Source organism: Eumetopias jubatus, unplaced genomic scaffold, assembly GCF_037043125.1.
Source record: "Eumetopias jubatus isolate StellerSeaLion01/CBP00866 unplaced genomic scaffold, mEumJub1_p1.0 scaffold_9, whole genome shotgun sequence".
NCBI classification, from domain to species: Eukaryota; Metazoa; Chordata; class Mammalia; order Carnivora; family Otariidae; genus Eumetopias; species Eumetopias jubatus.
This window is the reverse complement of record NW_028274815.1, coordinates 78,433,368-78,448,459: the sequence shown is the minus strand read 5'-3', so window position 1 is coordinate 78,448,459 and position 15,092 is coordinate 78,433,368. Positions and strand designations below refer to the sequence as shown.

Here is a 15,092-nt window from a genome sequence, read left to right as displayed (position 1 = left end):
CGGGCAGACCCTTGGCGGGGAGACTGCTTTCTCTGCCACGTGGGAACCAAAGCCAGAAAACCACTTGTGTGATGCTGGCAACTTTCCTGCTGCGGCAGAGGCTCCAAGGCCTCCTGATGGTTGAAATGGTTACCGTTTATTGAGCTCTTTCTATGACCAGGCCTTACGCCAACGCATCGTCATTGAATTCTCAGCAACCCTGCCAGGAGGCATGGTCCCATTTCACAGATGAGAAAGCAAAGAGAGGCCACCTTGCTCTAAGTGGCAGAGCCAAGATTGAAACTCAGGGCCTGCAAAACCCTGTGTTTTTAAAGCCCTAACCCCAGCGCCCCCCACCCCCCAACCCCTTTCTTTGTTGAACCATTTCCTTCCCTAAGTGAGGAGAGGGGTGTGGGTCTTCTTCCTGTGGTTCTTCTTCTTCCTTCACCCAGCCACTGCTCTGGTCACAGAAGGTGGAGCTGGATGCCAGGCTCCTTCTGAGACAGGGCTCCGTCCTGGCAGCCACCGCCAGAGGGGAACTGAAACCATCTCTGATTGTTTCCTGTGGCTGATAAGCAATGCCCAGCAAGGCTTTGGGGGGAGGTGCGGATTCTTCTTGGTTGGGTTGGGGCCCTTGTGTCATTTTTGGGGGGCCAGTCAGGATGGGCCAAGTGTGCGTGGTTCTCCCGGGAGGCCTGCCCTCCTCTGCCCCTCCCCACAGGGGCACAGTTGACAGGCCCTGAGTCCCACCTCTGCTCTTTTTTGGCCCTGGCCCCCCACAACCCCTGGAAGAGCTGTTGCTGCGTGGGTTTTGTGGCCTGGCTCTGGCGGCACGGGAGAGCAGGGCACGCCGCAGTCCACACGCTGAGCCACCAGCCCAGCCCTTGCCTTCCTGCTGGGCCAAGATTTCCCAAACACACAGTGGGGGTCCCAGCCTCAGGCATTCCATCATTGGGCCCATACCGGTTTTCCAGCCTTTCTTCTTTCATGTCCTCCCGAGCCACACTTTTTTCTCCCCTCTGATGGGGCCAGTCTGTCTGCCCACCGCATCTTACCCTTGGCTCTCAGTTGCTTCCCCTGGGGCTGCACTGCCATCCCCACGCTGTTTCTTCACCTGGACCTACGCTTACCTGTCCTTCGGAGTGTGGCTGCAGTCCCCGTCAGAACGCCATCCCCGGTGTTCCAGACCTAGAGCCATCTCAGCCACGTGCCCATCCATTTGGCACTTGCACACGTGCTGCCTTCAGGACATTGTTTCTTTCTCCCGGAGACTCATTTCACTTTTTATGTCTGTCCTCTCCACAGAACTACAAGGTTGTACGTGGACTCATGTTTTGTAATTTTTGTCATCCTGGAGCGTGTACTAAATAGTTTTCACTTTGAGACAAAGGGTTAACGTCCTGAGGTTAAGAGAGCTTGTCGTACCCCTTGGCGTTGCCAAGCGGCCGGTGCCGTGCCGGGCCCAAGGCCGTTCCTTGGCAGTGGGCAGACGGGCTGTGGGAGGAAGAGTGGCTGCGTGGAGTTTTGCTAGGATTGGAGCCTGGGCTGAAGGGCCTGGCTCCCGCGGCAGCACGTGCGTTTAACGTCCTCTGCCACCACTCTGCCCGGAGCGCGGGTGACCCCTTCTGTACTCCCAGCCCCTCTGACGTTCCATGAGGCAGAGGGTGTGTTTGTGGTGTCCTGGCTGTGGGGGGACCGGTGGCCATGGGCTGGCCCTGGGTTTGTCCAGTCACCACACAGGCCTGGATTGTGACTCCTCTCTGGATTTCAGCCTCTGTCTTCCTCCTTTTGGGAAAAAAAAAGCACCCTTTCTGGCAGAAATTAGTGCATTCTTCTACTTAAGAAGAAAAAGAAAGGTGTGTGAGTAGACTTCTGCTGTCCTATGTAGGAAAACAGTCTGCCCTCATGCTGTTTGAGCATAGCGGGGGCATTTCTGTAGCCTTTGGCCATTACGGTTCGCTGTGATGGGATACAGGGCCTCCCTTCCGCACATCCGTGGAGGCTCCATGCTGTGCTGCTGGGGTGGAAGAGGTAGCAGGAGGGTGTTTGGGGTCTGGAGGACCCTGATGAGCTTTGGACAGTGTGGTAGCCACGAGCAGGTGCTGTGTCTGTCTGGGCAGACAAGGCCTGGCCCCAGGAGGTCAGGGCTCTCAGCAAGCCCGTTTGAGCCACGTGCATGTGCCCTGGGCCCAGAGCATGCTCAGGGTGGCTCAGTAAGAGGACTCCAGCTGTGTCCCACCTGACCAAGATCCTGGAAGAGCTGATTCTGGCCCTCCCTTTTGTAAACTTCAGGACATTTATCATCTGAGCCTCCCATTGACACTCATCATGGGATGCCGTGCTTTGATGCTTTTCTTGTGGGCACATCTTCTTTCCCCCATAGTCTTTGGGAAGTAAGGACTCAATCCTCAAATCTCTTCAAGACCCTCATATTGCCTACCAAGTTGACTTACACATGGCTCTTTTAATGAATATTGATTGTTGACTGTTTTTTCTTCTTTTTTGTGTGAAAAAACACAGTAAACCCCCAACAGCTAGCAATAAAACTCTACATTCCAGACAATTGACAGTAGAGAATTTTCCTTCAGCTGATCCCATAATCTTTGTATCTTGCTCTTTAGAGTAGTTAAACCCTAATACAATCAGTTCTTCATTGCTATGTGTGAATTCACCATTTGGGGATTATATATGACAAACTCTAAGTGCCATATTAGCTTCCTCCATTGCTCAGCAAGCTTTGGGGCTCTGTGACCCACGTCATTGATAGTGAAAGCATTGATAGTGAAAGCTTGAGGAGCACTGTGATTTATTTATTTATTTTTAGAGATTTTATTTATTTGTCAGAGAGTGAGACAGCACGTGCACACAAGCAGGGAGAGCAGCAGATGGGCAGAGGGAGAAGCAGGATCCCCACTGAGCGGGGAGCTGGATGCGGGACTTGATCCCAGGACCCTGGGATCATGACCTGAGCCGAAGGCAGACGCTTAACCGACTGAGCCACCTAGGCGTCCTAGCACTGTGATTTAAATTGAACTAAGCAAGCTGCAGTGAGGAAAGTCCACTGGCTGCAGGAAACCTCACAGTGGGCTCTAGGGTTTCGGGACTATCTGGAACCCTGTCCCTTGAGGGCAGAAGGATGCACCACCTCTCTGTTCCCAGCACTGTGCTGTGCATACACAGGCACTCAGTAATGTCTGTGGAAGAAACTGTCAAACGAGTGAGCATGCCGTCCAGAGTTGCCTTGTAGCTCAGACTTCTATCTGTCACTGAATACATGAGTGCTCTGTGCTCCTTCTCCTATTTTGTAAGAATGGTAAGGAAAACCAGAACTAAGGCTTAATTGTATCTCCCAAGTTAGGTTTGTAACGAATTAAAATAAAGGTTAATTTTTCTTTCTTTCATTGGGTTACATGGAGCATCCCTAAATTTAGGAGTTAAAAATGATCAAAAAAGTTATACCAGCTAGAGCCTTCCGGGCTTTAGTGTTTTACTAATCTGTTGCAGCTGAAGTTGCTGATTTTCCGTGTACTCGTTAGTAGGGATCTGGTTTGCAGCTATCAGGGCACCTGTGGCAGAGAGACGATTTCTTTGGCAGCCGTGAAGGAGACAATGTAGGTGATAAAAGGAGCAAAACAAATATACATTTGCAGTGCTTTTGCGTTTAATTCCAGAAGGGTAAAAGGAACCGCTATTGATTTCTGCATTGGCTTGGACGAATCTCAAAAGCATCATGCTTAGTGAAAGAAACCAGTTACACACTGGTTACGTACACACTGTATGATTCCATTTTTGTGACATTCTCGAAAAGGCAGGACTGCAGTGTTGGAGAACAGATTAGTGGTTGCCAGGGATCGGGGGAGGGAGAGCGTGTGAGTGTAAAGGAGCAACCTGGGGGAGCTTTCTGGGGGGTGATGGAACTGTTTTGTGTCCTGGTGTGGTGGTGGCTACGTGAATCTATACATGTATCAGTACTCACGGAACTGTACGCCACAGACAAGTCGGATGGACTCTATGATCATTTACAAATACTACCTGAAGAGCAAGCAGTGCTGAATTGTATGGTCACTGACAACAGGTTCGGGCCCCCAGGCCTCTCCCAGAAGTAACTACCTCTGTGCTGAGAGGTTTAGAAAAGCCTCCAACCCCGGGCTCAGGTCCAGGTCCTGGGTGTCATTCGGCAGACGGTTGTCGGGATGCACCTATGGTTGCGATCTGGTTTTCTCTGCTGTGTGAAAGATTGTGGCATTGGCACCTCTGCTCCAGACTTGCCCCCCCCTCCAGATGGATGTGGGGTGCAGGTTTGAGTGAATTTTTTGGCCACTCCCAGGGTGTCCTTTTGTAAGTGTTCCTATGAATGTTTACAGGAATGTGTTCATATGAAATTGATAGATTTAGAACAGTTACTCCTTTTCGGCTGTTAATTTCTCTCTTCTCATGCTAATGAGAATCATTCTAATTGCTCTCTTCTCAAAACATGCATGTGTGCAGATCTCCATGCATCTTCATTTCCCTCTGGCCAGCACTGCTGAGGCCCCTGTCTCAGGGAGGGATCCACCATCCACTCACGTGCCTGATTTTGAAACCCAGAGTTGATCCTTATTATTCTTGACCAGCCCTACTTTACACACCATGTCTTGTATATTCTGTCTTCCAAATAGCCCTCAGATCGGCCCGTTCCTCTCCATCCCATGCTACCACCCTTGTCCCCACATGCTCCTGACTCAACCCTTCAGCCAAGGGGATCTTTCTGAGACTCAGATATCATTCTCCTGCTGAAAATCTTGTCAAAATAGAGCCCAAATCCCTTAACATGGCTTAATATTCTAGAGTCATCTAGCTTTCCCCCGCTTATTTCTCTAGCTCAGTGTCTTTACCCTCCTCCAGTCCAGTGCTCACACTTCTTCTAGTGGCTCGAACAGGTTTTGTTCACTTAGTATTTGTCCAACAAATTTTCTGTTCATTTACCCATCCTCAGCCTAGGTCCCACTTTCTTCCGTGCTGAGCACCCCTCCTTCCTGGCCTCAGAGTTGCCTGTTCTTCTGTCCAGGCATCTGCCACGCTGTATCATAATTGCTCCCACATCTTTGGGTCCTCCCTGTGTTGTCACTCTCGTGTCCCGGGTGCCTAGCCCAGTGCCGAGCTAGAAGGTGCTGAGGAAAAATTTTACAATGATGGACAGAGTCCTCTGTAAAATCCCGGAACCAGTGGACCAGCAGGAATCTAATGACCTCGAGGAGCCGGTGCCTGCCTTCTGAATTGCTTATGGTGTGGTCAGGGAAACAGTAACTGTTAATCCACATGACACGGACTCCAGGTGTCCCTGCGGGAGAGCCTGGGAGCTGAAGTGGCATCTGGAGTTGAGGCTGCTGGGAACCTTCCCAGAGCTCCTTTCCCCACATCTCTCTGCCTGTTGTGTCTGCCTCTCACCGTGGACTGATCCCCCCTTCTCACACCAGCGCTGAGCCAAGCGGGCCTGTGCCTCGCTCCCTATGGGTGGCTTCAGGGGGCTTCCTGTCACATGGCAGGGGGAATCAGTTATGTGGCCACTATACCCAGCATCTCTCTCTCTCCTTCACACTGTGTTTACATGGTGTGCTGGTGTGGTTGCTTCTCTGCACTAGTCAGCCTGGAAACACTTCCCAAATTGGCCTCTGGTGTGCTCTCCCCCTCCTGCAGAGTGGTCCTCAGCCAAATATCTGTAGATGTGTGGGAGTGGGGCTTTCTCTCCCTTCTTCCCTCTTCCTGCTCCTCTGGACTCCTCCTACACCTTAAAAGATGGCTTTCTGCTTTCAATCAAAGTTTGAGCACATGTATTGCTGATTGGAACCCACGAGGGGTTCCAAAAGCAGTCTCTATCTTGTGGTCTGCCCGGGAGCTGTTCCCGGGAGTGCCTGTGTTCAGCTCTGTTTGTTGGGGATTTCTAGACGCTCTGGGGTTGAGTCTCTGGCTCATGTGCTTGGGCCCACAACCCAGGTGATTGCAGGCGCTAGGCTGGGTGAGCACCCTGCTCAAACAGTCCCCACTGCTGGACCCCTGGCCAAGGAGGGGGGTGTGCTTTGTGCAGAGGCCTGGCTCAGCCATCTCTGAAGCTGGGTCCAGTGCTAAGGTGAGCCAGCCTGCCTTCCTGGTCTTAGCATTCCTTTGGGAGAATTTTGCTTTGCATCTCCCAGCCATCAAGATTGCCAGAGAGAGCTAAGAAGAGCTGCGGGCTTCACTGTTCTGCCAGGGCCAGGGGCATATAGCTGTCCTTGTTTGAGGCCTTGTCTGATTTCCTGATTAGAAACACACCTCCAGGAACTCTCATGGTCTTGGCTTCCAAGCACTGCCTGTGTGGCAGGACCCTTGATTTGTCCTGGCTTCCCACTGACCAGCTGATGGGGCACATGGGTAAGTCACTGGCCTTTCTGGGTCTCTGTTTCCTTGCCTCTCCAATGAGGGATTCAGATGAGGTGTGGTCAGTGTGATTCTCTTCAGAAGTTTGATTTAATAAAGCTGTTGTTCTGGGAGTTCTAAGTTTGGGGTGGTAGACTAGGCACATCCACTTTCTTCCCTCCCGGGTCCCCATGAAAGGGTAAATGAGAGGCAAAAAGAAGTGAAGTCCTAATACCCTCAGCAAACTGGGAATGCACAGGAATTTCTAGAAGGTAAAACCAGATTGGATTGACAAGGAAACCAGAGCAGAAGACACTACAGCCCAACACCTAGACATGAGTCTTTCATGGGAGCCCTGGAGATGCTCCAAGCACCATGCAGTTAAACAGAATTAGAATAGTCCTCCACCGGAGCACCTGGCTGGCTCAGTCAGTTAAGTGTCTGCCTTTGGCTTAGGTCATGATCCCGGGGTCCTGGGATCCAGCCCTGCATCTGGCTCCCTGCTCAGCGGGGAGCCCATTTTTCCCTCTCCCTCTGCCCCCCACTGTGCTTGCTCTCTCTCTGTGGTGCATTCTGTCTCTCAAATAAATAAAATCTTAAAAAAAAAAAAAAAAAAAAAAGAGTCCAGCTTGCCCCCAGGACAGAACCCTGAGAGCATTCTCTTCAGGATGCTGAAGAGACTGGGTATGTCCTGGTGGTGGTGTGGGGTCTGAGAAAGAATTGCACAGTCTGGGGTGACTTCAGACCTTCAGGAGCATAAAAAAGGGAAAGATGATGCTGCCCAGGAGTAAAAGACATCACATACTTTCCACCCAGAATGAAGCTGTCTTCTTTTTGGCAGTTGTGAGAGAGAGTCCCACCAACCCAGCCAGAGGCCCGGCCAGCCTCCCATTCAAAGGAGAGCCCTGAAGGAAATACATTCCAGCAAAACTTCAAGATTGTAAGGATGAAGAAATACTGTTAAAACTTCTGGAGAGAAAAAGCAGGTTGCCAACAAGAGCAGACTCAAACTAGCAGCAGACTTCTCGTCAGCACCATTGGAAGCCACGGTGGTATGACATCTGCCAGGGTCTGGGGGAGATAGTCTCCAGCCTAGCACACTGGTCCCTACTAAACTGTTAATCAGGTGCGAGGACCGGAAAAGACATTTTTGTGCCTGGAGGAGCTCAAAAATTCACCTTTACATCCCATTTTGTGTGTGGGCGGGGACAGGGGAATCAGTCAAAGAGACCCTCCAGACAAGGAAAAAAGCAAAACAAAACAAAAACACCAAAAAAACAAATACAAAGATTGCATGATGTACATGAAACAGTGGTAGCTAATGATCCAGAATAAGTGAAGAAAGCTGGAGAAAAATGGAAATGCTTTAACAGACCCTGACTCTTGAAGGTTCTGAGGTCCAGTTGAAAGGGTCTCTTTTCCAGTGGACTGGCCACACTATTTGGTGGAGAGTGAGTGACACTGGGGCATAATGTCAGCCCTCCCACGCCTGGCTGTGGGTTCCCATGGCTTGATCTCCTCACCAAATGCTGCTTCTACCTCTGCAGTGTCTCTCCAGCTCCACTGTATTAGGAGGAGGTGGTGCTGACCCAGGAAGGGGAGCGGGAGGTGGGTACAGGGATGGCTGGGAGTGGTTTGGGCCCTGTTGAAAGGAGCAAGCCCATGGCTCCTGAACCCTGGCTGCACATTAGAGTCCCCTGGGGAGCTTCTAACCCATCCCAATGCCCAAACCCCTTCCCCACCAATTACATCAGAATCTCTGGGGATGGTACCCAAGTGACTCTCTGAGAGCTCAGGTGGATTTGGGTGGACGTGAGGATTCAGAGCCTTGGCCAGGCTCCTGCTGATGGCATGGGTGTCGTCAGCAAAAGACAGTCTGCGTAGGCTGAGAAGGTCAGAAAATAGACTCAGGAAACATTTTTTTTTTTTTTGGTCTTTAATTATCTTTTAATTACATGAGTAATTAAAAAGAAAATCAAACACTACAGAAGCATATAGAGTAAAAAGCTATAATCCCTTTTCCAGAGATAAGCCACCATGTATCTTTTCAGATTTTTTCTGTACTTTGACACAACAGAATGTGAAGCAGCATTTCCTTCTGCATTCTTGACTGAGGACAGTTGTGTGGTACTGCACAGCCCTTATTATTTCTACAGTGTGGTGAGGTTAGGGGGCACATTGGCCCCAGCTATCTCCAGCCTGCCAAAGACCTAGAATCTCAGGTGGAGAGAAATTCTTTGGAGACATTATCAGTGAGCCCATTTCCTTCCCTGAACCTTCCCACTGGAAGGGGGAAGGGGCCTTCCTGGCACTTTGTGCCCAGAGGTTGAGGAAAGCACTTGGGAAAGTCTCTGGACTGATGGCAGTCCTGCCAGAGGTGTGACCAGGGTGAGGGCTTCCCAAGAGGGACTTGGCCAAAGGGATTCCTGGAGAGTTTGGGAACCAGCAGAGGGGAGGTAGGGCCAGGTCAGGGGCAATACTCCTGGAGGAAGGTGGAAGTAGGGATGGAGAGGAGGGTTTCAGTCCACCTGGAGGGCCCTGGCCCTGGACTGGGCCTGTCCTTGGGGACCCTTTGTCCAAGTCTAAGCCAGGTGGTGGGCCAGGCGGGGAGGTGCCCACACTTTCCCCCATCAGCCTCTGGGCCTCCATTAGCCAGGGAGTAAAGATACTTTCTCGTGGAAAGGACTCTACCTTCCAGTCGACTGGAACTGGAAGTGCTTGATGCCAAAAATAGATGGTCTATTCATCTATTTCAGAAAGCCTGGAAAAGCTCTGGCTGAGATGTGTGGAGGTGGCAGGAAGAGGTCCACAGAGTGGGTTTAGTAAGAGTGTGAGGGAGGACGCCGTAGGTTTCTGCTTTTACTCTGAGGAGTCCAGCCTGGTCTATAACTGGTTATATTTACACAGACACACATACATGTTGGGGTGCACATTTTTTGCAAAAATGAAATACTATGTTTGCATACTTTCCTGCAGATCCTTAAACTTCATAACCTATTTTATAAGTACTTCCATGTCAGTAAATAGATCTACTTCATTTCTTTTAACACTCCTTAGTATTCTAAATAATTCAGTTAACCATTCCCATATCAAGGAATATTTATGATATGTCAAAATTTTAATACAAATCTGGCTGTGGGGAACATATTTGCTCATTTATCTATGTGTGCTTCTGAATATCTCTATAGAAAAAATTTCCAGAAGTGGAATTGCTATGCTACATTTAATATTTTGATAAAAACTGCCAAATGGCTGTCCAAAAAATGTATATCATTTTTTAACTCCTACCAGGAGCATATATGGGAGTACCATTTCTCACACTCTACCAATGGTGAATAGCATCTACCTTTTTTTTTTTTTTGCAGACATCAGTAGTTTATTGTTTGTTTAGTCCAAACACATTCAAAATGGAAACTCAAAGAATACTTTTCCGCCTGAAACAATTAAACTAGGTTCTACTAGCATGTAATGCTTAACACATTACAGCAATAAAGATGGTAATCCATTGTCTTCTATACCTACTAAAGCCAAGATGGTAAAGCCAATTTGGTTGCAATAGTGTCATAAGGATAGAATATTACCATCAAAAAAAAAATCAGCAAATGACAGTAATGGTCAATGAATATTTTTACTCTGGTTCACTGAAAAGGGGACAAAATGTTAAAAGTCCACAGTACTGCAGGTGAACAATCACCATGTAAACTTCTCCATGTGATGTTTTAATGTTTCATTCATGGTATGTAAAGACTGAAGCTGAATGGCTCTTTAATTTTCTATTACACTTAACATTTGTCATTACTTTTGGTGCCAGAACAGAGTTTTCATGGGTGGCAGGGCAATATCCTAGATTGGAAATTATATATATATTTAAAATGGGAAGGAAAGAAATAAAAGAATAGAGGAAAAATATGCTATAAAAAACAACAAAACAAAACATTGACAATAAACCACTTATTTAAAAGTAGTTTGAATAAAGGCTTCAAAACTCAAAAGTAATTTTCTGGTAAGAACTTCAAGTACTATACATCAGAAAGTGTAAAAGTGTTCAAACAGGAAAAAAATCTTTAAGCCCCCCCAGATGGAAACTATGAGAAATCTGTGTCCCCAAAATATATGCAGATAGTGCAAGACTTTTCCCCAAACATGGAAGACCTCATTCAAGGGGAAAAAAAGGACAGATTTAATTTCACGTATATTGCCCAGTACATGAAAAACAAAATATGTGCATCATTTGCTAGTTTACTAAATAGCAAACAGTTTCATAATTCAGATCCAGTTTGCTACTATGTCAAGTGCATTTTTTTGTTTTTACTAAGAATAGAGAAGTCTTCCATGCTAACAAGCAGCTTTCAGTGGTCACACTTAATTTACCTCACTCCTAGCCTGAAACATCAGAAACTGTTATGTACTGAATGCTCCAAGCATAAAATTGGATATCCTTTGCCATACTTGCGGTTTACTGGAACTTGCTATAAAGACAGACAGTAATCCAGCAGCTACAAACTTTGCTCACAGAATTGTTTAGAGATTTATGTAAAAATAAAAGATGTCGTCCCAGACTTAAATTCAGAGCCACTCGGGTGCTGACATCAGTTCAAGAATTGTGCAAAATGAATGACAGTTCCCTGCCCCCCCAAATAGAAAATGCAAACACTTAGGAGCTGCTGTTCTTTTCTCTGAAAATTGCAGTATCCTCACTTCAGGTTTACTTGCCGTTTATGGAATCTTACTGCTTTAAAAAGGTCATAAAAAATGTACATCAAGTTGATTGACTTTTCCAAGCACCTCTCGAGTGATACGCTTCAACGTTCACATTCATGCTAAGAGAAAAGTCAACAAGAGACTTACTCAAATAACTGACTTCCTCCTCCTCCCCTTTTCCTCCTGAACACAAAAGACTCCCTCCCACAGAGAACACAAAGTTGTTAACTGAAGAACAAATAATATGCTAGTCAATTTTACTGATTTTAAAGATACTGCAATTTTTATACACTTCAATGATTTTTCAACATTTTGCAGCTGTTTGGCTTTGCAGCACAGCAATTCATACACTATACTGTACAGAATTACCAGCAAGACTGGAATGATGTATTAATAGAAGGCACCATCATGCTTATTACATTACAAGAGAACAAAAATACAGTAAAGACAATTTTCACTGTACACAGCTTAAAGAAAGGAAAAAGGGAGGAGGAGTGTGTTGAGCAGCCAGCCATCCCTGTACTGAAGAGGGGCAGGTAGAAAAATCTTAGATATGGAGCTACTAAATCTGGTCTAATATTCAAGACCATAGCATTTGAAGTTCTGATTTTTGTTATTTAGTTCATAACTAAATGATTCCCTTCTGGAATATACTTGTAGTCTTGTTAAGGTTTATGTGTACACACGCTGGTCACAGCAAGCAGATAAAGTTCCCTCATCATTTCACAAACTATTCTCTACTGGAAAAAAAAGATAGATTTTTTTTTTCCCCTGTTGCCTCCTGTTGCAGATGTCAATGTTAATGAGTTCAGAGTACCCATTAGTGCATTTTGATGAGTGCATAACCAGTTTCTGTTGGGTTGTATTTTGGGGGGGAGCCAAGAAAAAAGGCAAGATTCTCCAGTTGCACAAATTGCACTATTTGTGTTTCCAACATTAATAGGCAGAAACAGTAACACTTAAACAAAATGTGCAGCAGAGGATTTTTTTTTGACTCAAAGGACCCGAATTCAGTTGGGCATGTCCTTTTAAGTTCATTTTGTTGTAGATAGTTTAAGATATGGTCATTTCTCAGTCCTTAATTCTCCAAGTCTAGATTTATAAATTAACAACGTGAATCCTGTTGTGAAATTGGGGAAATAATGTCCACCTCAATTTAACTGATAACCAAAAGATGCTTTTCACATCAAAGAAATGATCAAAAAGGCTGTGTCACATTCCAAAGCCAAAAAAATTAACAAGAATGCAAACACGATGAATAATGAACCACTGCCAAGACTTTGCCAACAGTGGAGCTTCAGCGACACTGTCCTGTGAAGTGGCCTTCCCTCTGCCCGGTTCCTCTTCCAGAGCCCAGTTTCTGTGCCATGCCACCTCTCGGAGGAGGTCCTCTTCCATCCCGGTCATGCATCATTCCACCACCCACAATGCCATGTGGACCACCAGGACCTCGATCATTGCACCTAATATCCCTGCGATCATCGCCACCACCTCTGGTTTCTCGCTCTCTTGCAGCTCTTGTTTTTTTCTCTTCCACATTTAAACATACTTCACCTCGGAACATAATTGGTTTTGCAATTAAGATTCTCTGAACTGGCTCAGAGTCATCAAAAACCACAAAACCAAAGTTTGGAAGCTTTCCCCCAACACCCTTGGTATTGATGTGAAGTTCCACAACGTTTCCAAAACTCATGAAGAACTCTTTCAGTTCATTTTCATCAATATCATGTGGCAAGTTACCAACAAAAAGCTGATGACTGTCTGGATAGCGAATTATTCTACGGTTGTCAGATTCGTTCTGTTCAGTATCTCCTCAGCCTGGTCTTGGTCCTCTAGGAGGGAAACGAGGTCGTTCTCCAGGTCATTGTTCACACACACGAGGTGGCTGAGACTGAACTTCTGGTTTAGCTTCAACTCTTGGCTGTGAGACTGGTGCTTTAACATGGGGTGGAATTCCAGAGGAAGAAACAGTACCACTAGGAGGCAGGTTTTTACTGGTCACTGAAGACCCACTGAAGGTGGGTCACTCCCACCAAAGGAGAAAGACTTTGGTGGTTCCTGTGGCAGAGAAACAGGTTCAGCGGGAGGAGGAGAAGTAGACTTCTCCTCTAACTCTTCTAAGTTCTTCTCCTCCACTTGCGGCTTTAGTTCTTCAGTCTTTGTTTCAAATTCTGGCTCAGGTTCAGGTTCATGAGAGGATTCTTCCAAAGGCTCCTCTATGCCATTAGCCACAGGGTGAACTTCATAGTAACCACTATCAGCATTTTCTTGCACAGGTTCTGGAGATGGTTGCCTTTCTTCTTGTTCCTCTTCTACCTCATCTTCTGATTCTTCATCAAGTTCTGGTTCAGAATCACCAAATACTTCATCTTCATAACGAAACATATCATTGTGAACATAAAACTTATTTGGAACAGATCCTTCAGGAGCCAGAACAAAGGTTTGCATAAACTTCCTCTCTGGCTGACCACTATTAGATAGCAAACCCATAACCTGGACAACTACTCTATCACTCAAGGTTGCATGAGCATCCACATGACGAATTTTAGTATGACATTCACTGAAGTTCAGAGATAATACTTTGTGGTGTATATCATTTTGACCATAAACAGCTTCCTGGGGCTTTCCACCAGCATCTACTCCACCATGAACGTAGGAAGAATTCCTGCCATAAAATCTGTGTAAATATTCTGGAACTTTATTCAGCAAAGTATAATATTGCCTCACAAACTCCCACCCTACAAGCAGCGGACTGGGCTTCTCCATAACCATTTCTTTGCTGCACAATGTCAAATGCTCCAACCAACAGCGGTGGCGGGTATGTCGCGCAGAGGTCAGCAGGAGAGTCGCCGAGGACCGGCTGCAGCGGATTCTTCTCCCTTGCTGCCCCCTCCCTCTGACAAACCTCAAGCCTCGGAAGCCGGAGAGCCGCGAGCTTGTTTCCCTTACAACCACCTCTTCCCGGGCGCCAGGTGCTCTAGCATCTACCTTTTAAAATTTCTAATAGTCTTGTTACATTTGGTTAGTGGAGTTGGCCATTTTTTATACACTTACTGGCTATTCCCTATCATGTGAATACTTTTACATATTCTTTGCCCACTTTTCAATGGAATTGTTTGCATTTTCCGTATTGCTTTATAAGAGCTCTTTATAAATCAGGAATATATATTCCCTTTCTCATAGATATTGCATATATTTCCTCCTCACCTGACTCACGTCATTCAACTTTATCAAAAGCTTTCACAGTGTAGAAAAGGTTTGGAGGAGATGAAATAGAAAGTCACCTGCTTTTAAGATTAAAAAAAAGGATGGGGGTGTGTAATTCACATACAACCATCCAAATAATGTTCGACTTTATCAAATAAGAAAAAAAAGATCCAGGAATTATATTGTTACAACTGTACTAGATTGCTTTTGTTTCCCCCCTTTCTAAATAATTGAGATATAATTCACATATCCCACCAGAGTCCAGAACATTTTCATCATCTCCCAGAAGAAAGTACATTAGTAGTCTTCTTTAAACATTTGGTGGAATTCACCAGTAAAGTCTGAGCCTGGGATTTTCCTTGTGGAAGGTTTCAAAACTCCCAGTTGTCTCTTCAGTTGTAATAGGTCAAGTCTGAATTTCTTCTTGAGTCAGTTTTGGTAGTTTGTGTCTTTCTCAGATTGTGTCCATCTGGGTTATCTAGTTTGTTGGCATATAGTTGTTCATAGTATTTCCTTATAGTCATTTTTATTTCTGTAAGGTCAGTAGTGATGGTCCCTTTTTCATTCTTGATTTTAGTAAGTTGAGTCTTTTTTCCTTTTTTCTTGGTCAGTCTAGCTAAAGGTTTGTCCATTTTGTTGATCTTTTCAAAGAACCAACTTTTGTTTTTGTTGATTTTCTGTATTGTTTTTCTCTTCTCAATTTCATGAATTTCTTCTCTCATCTTTATTATATTTTTTCCTCTTTCAGTTTAGTTTGTTCCTTTTTAAATTTCTTAAGGTGAGTTATTAGGCTATTGATTGAGATCTTTCTTCTTCTTAAATATAGGCATTTA

At 45.9% G+C, this 15,092-nt stretch overlaps 1 pseudogene; it reads right to left on the bottom strand.

The window, feature by feature from the left end:
• Positions 1-12,349: 12,349 nt before the first annotated feature.
• Positions 12,350-13,900, bottom strand: LOC114209794 (ras GTPase-activating protein-binding protein 2-like; annotated as a pseudogene).
• Between the last annotated feature and the right edge of the window lie 1,192 nt (positions 13,901-15,092).